Source organism: Cupressus sempervirens, chromosome 5 (genome assembly GCF_028749045.1).
Source record: "Cupressus sempervirens isolate cs-2001-9-10 chromosome 5, ASM2874904v1, whole genome shotgun sequence".
NCBI classification, from domain to species: domain Eukaryota; kingdom Viridiplantae; phylum Streptophyta; class Pinopsida; order Cupressales; family Cupressaceae; genus Cupressus; species Cupressus sempervirens.
The window spans coordinates 30,888,851-30,897,556 of record NC_143122.1 but is presented as its reverse complement, the minus strand read 5'-3'; the positions used below and the strand labels follow the sequence as shown (position 1 = coordinate 30,897,556).

Here is an 8,706-nt window from a genome sequence, read left to right as displayed (position 1 = left end):
ATTCTACCAGATTGCAAGGTCTTCACACATTTGACCATTTTAACCAACTAACCATGCCACCCTTTAAAGATTAACTATGATAGCTTACACATTGTTAAACTTAAATGCGATGTCAACTGTATTTGTTACCTTTCAAATTGGGACCAGTGTGTATATGTGTCAACTCATCACTTTGTCACATAATTTAAAGATCGAGCAACTCTACATGGCAACAAAAAAATGGTTGTGGATCTATCTCCATCTAACAACTTCAAAAATTCATCAATCATGCCATCGCACCAACCAATAGAAACTTGGCCCCATACCAACTCGTCTGACACTTTTTCCACTTCACTTGTGATCCACCAAAGTAACATGACCCACCTGCAATATGTCAATCACTTATTTTCTCACATAATTTAAAGTCCTTGCATCTTGAGAAAGCCAGAAAGTGACAATCTTTGGATGATCTCGATCTAATGGCAGAGAAGTAACATTGCATAAACATTGACCCTCAAAGAAAAAGCGAATGAGAAACTACCAACTAGACTCTTGTCAGAAGACTCGCTAGTCACAAGAAAGATGGCCCACCCTGGATACGCATCACAATGTCACTTTGTTGCATAAAATAAAGAACAAGCACTTCTACAAAGTGACAAAGTGATGGTCGTAGATCCTGAAAGATCTGATGATGGATAAAATATGGGCCTGCAAGAAAATATTAAAATGTGCAGTTCTTAGGAAATAAGGAATAACCCAAGGTTAAATATATATTTTTGTGCCCCATTATTTGAATTTTCAAATATGTGAACGTTACTATTTAAATTCAAATATTTTCATTTTGGCAAGAGGGCGAAATTAGCCAACATTAACCATGTATGTTTGTATGTATGTAACTATTCTCTACTTAACAATGTCATCCACATAGGGGAGTAGTTCAACTTGCACCTTTGGTAATACTTCATTTCCATTATTTGCTCTCTCTAAATCAAAGGCATATAACTTTATCACTTGTGACTATAATTTTCAAATAGTACAAACCACAATAGTTTCTTATAATTCTATGGTTCTCTTTGTAAGTTTATAAAATTGAAGTTTAAAAATTAATTGCATTTATGTACATCTTTTTCCTGACTTACAGTCCAAGAATAATTTTTCAAAACACATATTGACTAGTTGGACAATGAACCAAAAAATAGTAAGAATGATTGTGCCAAAACAACTATAAAAAAATGATTGTGCACGATAATCATCTTTTTACATTCTTTTTGACACAGTTGTTCCTATACTTATGATTTTTGCTGAGAACAAAATTTCAAACTAATTAGGTAGGTGATCCAAAATTAAATCATAATTGGTTGAGGTGTGTTTAAATACCTTATTTCACATGTTATTGAATATTTCTTGAATGTGATGAAGGGTTCTCCCCTTAATATCATAAACCATAATAGAAAACCAAGAAACAACAGTAAATGCAAGAACAAAGTATGGACTTCTTATTTGAGCTGCAAATGTGGAATTACAAATTCACAAGTACAATATGCTAACCCACTTGGGCACCTCTCATTACAATAATTTGCAAGACAAGCTATGAACTATCACCCAGAGCTCTCTAGACAATGTTTGGGTCTTTCTTAAATAGGCAATTTTATGCCGCCTGAGAAGGTTCTAGACATTGAAACTTAATACCTAAGGCCAAAAGACCCTAACAATACATATAGAGTTGGCCAAATACATCTTTGACAATTATTTTAGATATTTTGGGTAGCCCAACTTTGAAAGGCCATAACTCACAACTGTTGCTCTGATTGGCTATTATAACCACTTTTTGGAAATGCCAGCTCTGATCTATGGGCTTGGAATGGCGCTAGCGCACTTCCATCAAGTTTTCTGACCTCATCTAGGCACTCTAAGGCCTCCAATGGTGAGCCTAAAGATTTTTCTACAAATTTTTTCACCAAAAATCCACAATAACTTCTCTGATACTTATGCTTGAGCAATGAGATTCTTATGGTAGGCTTGCATCTCTAAAATGAACCTTCCTATCAAAAAAGAGAATATTTTGAGCCCATATGATAAACTTACTAAAAATAGAAAGTTCCCATAAATAGTAACCACCCTATCTGCTAGTCCTTATTAATATGGATAAGACTAAAAATAAAATATTTTTGGGTGATGCAAGATTGCTCTTACACCCAGGATGCTCCTACATTAGATTTTTTCTTGAATGTTCAGGATAGTAACTCCTTACACTCAACTCTTCACTAAAGTTATTCTCACTACCACAATGACATTACCTCTAAACCATGCAAAGGATGTTGAAGTGGTTCCCAACCTTGAAACACTCTTATAACTTAAGAAATAGAAAATCAAATTCAAATGTGATACATGACAAAATGCACAACTTGTAGTCTTTGTATATATAGAGAGATCTTTTTTAGGTTGCTTATTACATATTAGCACAACAACAAAATTGTTCAAGTTTTATACATATTCCAGAATCCAAATAATAAAACAATAAAACTCACTTAACTCGTGCTAAGTGACAAGCCATAACCTAGTTCAATTGGTGTAGTTGTTGATTAGCTGGGTTGATTACAAATTTTTGTAGAATTGTCATCAAATTAGGTACAATAAAATGAACAATTAGTTATTCCCAGCTAGCATTAACTTGACTGGTCTATTTAGACCCATTGATTATTGTTACAAGCTTTTAAACATAACTATAAGGAGTGAGTTAGGATGTATATAGGTTAACCTTACATTAACTATAAACTACAACACAAAGGTTGCACTAGGGTATTACAAGATTGTAATTATAAAAAAATTGCCTGATTCACCTAAGTGGGTGTGTGATGGTGAAGAGTTGTATTAGGTGAGTAAAGCTCACCAATGGTTATAAGAATACAACTATATCAAAAAAATTAGAAACTAGAACTAGATATTCATTAAAGTGAGTAGTTCAAGGGTCTTGATCACATGTATACAGGTATGTAGGCACCCTAGTAGGCAGAGTATGCTTCTAGTGTGCAGAGACATAGTTAGGTAGCACTTAACCATGTATGTATTAGGTAGGTGATCCAAACTTAAATCATAATTGTTTGACACATGTTTAAATACCTTATTTCACATGTTATTGAATGTTATGTGTTTATGTGCTACTATTAATGAATGTTAAAGGATGAATGTTCTAGATTGTTGTACCAATTCTTAAGCCCAAAATAGATAAATCATGATTTGAAATGCAAACTTGGGTTCTTAACTTAATGAATTAACACACCAAGCAAGAGACATCCATTTTTAGCCTCATGGCTCAAAATGCACTAAGTAACACCTGTATGAAATAATTTTAACAAAAAAAACACCAATAGTGTTGTATACATGCCAATCCCAAAAGCATCTCTTGTAATCACAACCGATGTCAAATATTTTTAGACACTTCTCTTGTTAGTAACTTCTCCAAACCAGCGTCTTCTAAAAGCAAGTTTTACATGTACCAATGAAAGAAAAATTGGAACCTCAATTAAAGGTCCAATATTTGCAGCTAGGGCTTCCTCGGAATCTATACCAAAACTTGCAACAACAATAATTATTGCTAGTTCAAAGTTGTTACTTGAAGCAACAAAAGATTGTGTGATAGACTAGGGATATAGGATTTTTTGAAAAATGCATATATGTTTCAGACAACCCAGTCCATGTCAATGTCACTGGTCAAAACCTCTTCAACCAAATTAGCATGCCCCAACTTCTCCTCCCTAAAGTGTTCAATATTAGCAATGGGTAAATAATTCAGTGTCTTGGTAATGAACTTTATTTCATCCATTTCCACATCCTTCACCACCAAAATCTTTTCCTTGGATAGATAATGCAATGAAACATCAGTGACAGCATCTCATAGAATATTCATCTAGATCAATAACACATTTCATTCAGTGGATTTGATCTTCTTTATCATACCCAGAATATAATTCCTCTCCTCCTTCAAAATCCTATCCATCATTTTATAATCAGAGCCCACAATGCTTTGCTCAATATTTGTCTTGGGAGGCAAAATTTTGAATTATATTATGCCAATCTTTGCATTCTTAATCCTGGTGGGGCCTCCAATTATATGCTTTCCTTCTTATCAAACACCAAACCCTTAACAATCTTTGTATCATCAACAATCCTGTCCATTTTTTGCAAAACTTTGATGTCCCTCAAATCCACAATGTCAAGCTTCGCAGGGTCAATGACATTCAAGATGACGTCAATAGCAAGTGGGGCCAATAAGGTAGAATATTGGTTGACAACCTTACTATTCAAACAAGTGCTCACACTTTTCACCAAAGAGTCACGATCGATCAATTTGACAGGAATAGTCATGGCAGTTAAAACCTCAACAACATTCTCAGAGGCCCTATGAAAGGCCTCCAACATAATGGTAGGATGAACCCCCTTAGATAGTGAATTCATGAATTGTTTAAGAATCGCACCAAAAATGACAACAACTATTGTCATGTCATCACCAATAACAATGTCTTGAGATTTTGAAAGCTCTACAAGCATTTTAACAGCTAGCTAAGTTACCTCCATTTTGTTAAGAATGGTGGTATCATTTTTGGTGATGATCACATCTCCCAAGGAGGTGCAGAGCATCTTGTCCATGCCCTTGGGACCTAGTGAGGTTTGAACTATGTCCGCAATGTCCTTCACTGTGATGATGTTGGCATGTTGGATGATGCCCTGCACTTGGTGTCAGCGTATTCTTTTGTCTTGGTAGTCGGTGCTACCTGCGGGTGCTGCATTGTGGTTGCCATTTTCAACTTCTTCCAAAACTTCTTTATGTTATATGCTTCTCCTCTCAAAACCCTAGTAGCAAATTAGAATATTGAATACCCTCTAATGCAACTTTGAGTGTCAGATCAAATCCCTCTCACTCGAACAAGTATTTTCTTACTTCTCATTGTAGTCACTGGCAAATCCAAACACTATATGATGAGCTCAATTAAAGATGATGACTCCAATATAGAGCCCATCCATAAGAAATAAAACGAAAATTTCTTCTTTTTTTTGAAAACTCTAGCTATCGTCAAAATTTTGACACAGTTTTTCATAGATGGTATAAAAAACTTGTTGAATCATCTCTGGCTAGACTCAATAGTTTGATGGGGTTTTTTTTTATGGTATACCATACATGTCGAATCATCTCTGGCTAGTGTCAATAGTTTGAAATTTTGAATTAGTTGTCTAGTGTCAGCATGGGGATGATTTTTGACAAATCTTGCCATCAATACATCGTCAGTTGTGGAATGTGTCAAACTTTCGATGCAATTCTGGCAACATTGACTTTCAATGTTCAACTATCAAATTTTGACTAGAACCATGTCAAAAAATAGGTCCAAATTTACTGGTTTGTTAAATTGCAATAAATTTACCTTAAGGATTTCTTTAGCATGTTTCCAAAAACCATCATCATCAAAGATACAATTCACCAAATCTACCCCTATAGTGGTCATAGCATAAGAAGATGTAATCCACTCCCACCCAACAAACATGCTCCTCAAATCATCCCTTGATGTCAACAAGGACTGTAGTGTGATGAAATTTGAGGCAAACCTCATGATGCATGGACAAGTTAACTCATTTCCTCATGTCTAGTCCCTCATTGTAATAAGTACGAATGAATGATTATAAATAAACTTGCATATACTTTTTGACCTTTCGACATGTGATTTGACCCACCCAAGCTTATCAATTTCCTCCAACATGAGGTCAAGGCAATGTGTTGTACAAGGAGACCAAAATATGGTGGGATGCCTCTCCATCAAAAGTTTACCTACAAAAATTTAAGTTAATTAGAAATTAAAACATGTTAGAACTTAGGAAACTTAGAATTAGAAAAAGTTCAAAATTTAAATAAATTTATTTTCAAAACTTGAAAAGTTAAAATTTTACCTATAACAACATAACTTGTTGCATTATCTGTCACCACATGTTTTTCCCCCGCTTCTGCTATGACTTCCTCAATAACCTCACATAAGTATGTGGCATCTTTTATATGAGCAGAAGCATCAATAGATTTGAGGAACATGGTACATCCTACAAAACAATGAATTATCATGGATCATCAACAAATTAGCTATCAACAAATCAAAATTTAAAATATTCAATCATGATTCACAATTCACAATGTATGTAGGAAAGGAGAATGATTAATCACCTCCACAGGAAACAAGAAAATTGAAAAATGTTTTATTCCTCCTATCTATCCAACAATCAATCATGATGGTGTAATCCTTTTAGATCCACTCCTTTTGGTGGTCCTCAAGCTCAACCTTCATATCCTCTACCATTTCATCCAAGAGTTATCCACTCAACTTAGCCTCAGTTGGGGCTTTAAACCCCAGATCACCAATAACAACTGCATCTATCATGTTTTTCCAATAAGAAACCCTATCAAAAATAGATTATGATTATAAATTTAGATGATAAATCATTTGTTGGAATTATAATAGGAAAGGTAAACTCTGAGAGGGGGAGGGGGTGAATCAGTGCTTTAAACTTTTACCCATAAAAAATTCAACAACACATCCATCTCACATTTTAAATAAGTAAATTAAAATATCATGTAAAGAATATACATCTAAAGTATGTAAATAAGTAAGCATCCACTCATATATGACACAAAATATGATTACCCAGAAACCCTCCAATGAGAAGGTAAAACTAGAGTGGGGATGACACCCACAAATCTTCATTACTACAGTAATAAAGTGTATCCAGTGAAGGTTACAATGTTTGATCATGAAACATGATCTACCCTATAAAAGGTATGCCCTATTAAAGGCCTACAAAAATTGTTAGGTCTTACCCTGTTAAAGGATTTCAACACCCTATTAGAAGTGTGCCTAGTTAAAGGAATTCAACTCACAATTAAGTAAGCACCTTGTTAGAGGATTTTGATATAGCCTGTTAGAACTACTCTATCAAGAGACTTAATTGATTCGCCTATTAGAATGTCTCAACAATGATCCTAAAATTTAGCACTTTTTTGCTTGATGATAGATCATCCTTATACTGATGTGTACTTGATCTTTCTTGATCAGATGTCTCTCTATTGTTCACTATTTCCTTCCTCTATTCTCCTTTAACTGATTATTCAATGCAATTCAGATCATAATATCTTGGTAACCATGAATGTCCTAGTTTGTGCATGAAAAACTCCTCTTGATCATTCATTCATTCACTTTCTCACTCATAAGAAGTTTAGGGTTTGTCCTCCTTAAGAAGAACTAAGTGACTTAGGGTTAGGTATGAATCAATGGCTGTGATTCATCCATATTGTCACTTGAACCTTCTCTTTACCTGATTGGATGCATATAATACATAGGGATTCTCACTTAAGGTTCATCCTTATCAACAAAATATCATAATTCAATCCTTAAGTCGGCCTAAAAATAGTTTACATAGTAGTTTGTGCCAATACAAACAACTATGACAAAACTGTGTTACTTGGCATCTGAAGTCCTTGGTGCTCAGCATATACTGTGACTTCAATGATGTCACTCAGCATCTAAATGACTTGGCATAGACTGCTTTCTTGGCTCTTGAATCACTCGGCACATAATGTCTACTTGACACTTGAGTGACTCGGCATATGAGTGACTTGGCACTTACTATTTACTCGGCATGCTCTAACTTATATGTTCTGCTTGACACATGTTGCTTGTTTAGAATAAACTAAGTAAATGACTTAAGTGTATAGATAAAAACTTGTCAAATCCAATCTAAGATTAAAAATCTTCCCCTTTGACATGAGTGTCAAAAACATTTGGTCATACATTAATACTCTTATTCTTACGAGCATAACATAAATGATTATTCAACTTCTATACAAAATTTTTAAATATACAATTTTTTGCAAAATGACTTATAACTCAAAATCTTACAACTCCCCCTTAGTTGTTTGATCTATTTTGTATTGTACTTTGTATCAAAATCTTTCTCCTGCTGAGTAGATTTACATAAACTGATACTCTTTCTTTGTTTTCTGCTTGCTTTCTTTCCCACTTGCTCTTACTCCCCCTTTTTGACATTGATGTCAATGGGTTCAACACTAATAGTGTATTTGTCCAAAAAATATTTATGGACCTCAAGTATAATTTTAAGAGTTACATCCCAATTATCACAAGCTATTGGAATACTTTAGAATAACTCAGAGGGGGGGTGAATTAGTTATCCAAGATCTAGATGTATAAATAAAACTTTTCACACCTTAGTGAACCCATAAAACATTTATCATCATGCATGTGTCTATAAGATTATGCAATCACTTAAAACTTGTAGGTTACTATCAAATCAATTTGTAGAAATGTAAACATGAAACATAACAGATTCAGCAGCACATTTGACACAATGATTTACGTGAAAACCCAATTTGAGAAAAACCACCAGTAACATGCTACACTTTTTTCACTCTTCTAAAGTGATTTCCTGTGAAAGGTCCAACCTTGTTAAAGGTTACAATACACACTGTTAAATGTGACCCTATTATAGGATTTTAATCACCCTATTAGGAGTGAGCTTTGTTAGAGGGCTTTAGATCATTCACTTGGAATGTCACATGTTTAAAGGATTTACAAATGATTGTTAGGTCAATATTAATCCAAAGGATTTACCCTAGACTGATACAATTATTAGAGAGTAACATTAAGGCTTGATCTGATAACAACTTACAAATCCATT

The 8,706-nt window shown here is 34.2% G+C and overlaps 1 pseudogene; it reads right to left on the bottom strand.

The window, feature by feature from the left end:
• Positions 1-3,658: 3,658 nt before the first annotated feature.
• LOC149554442 (T-complex protein 1 subunit delta pseudogene) lies at positions 3,659-4,778 on the bottom strand (annotated as a pseudogene).
• Between the last annotated feature and the right edge of the window lie 3,928 nt (positions 4,779-8,706).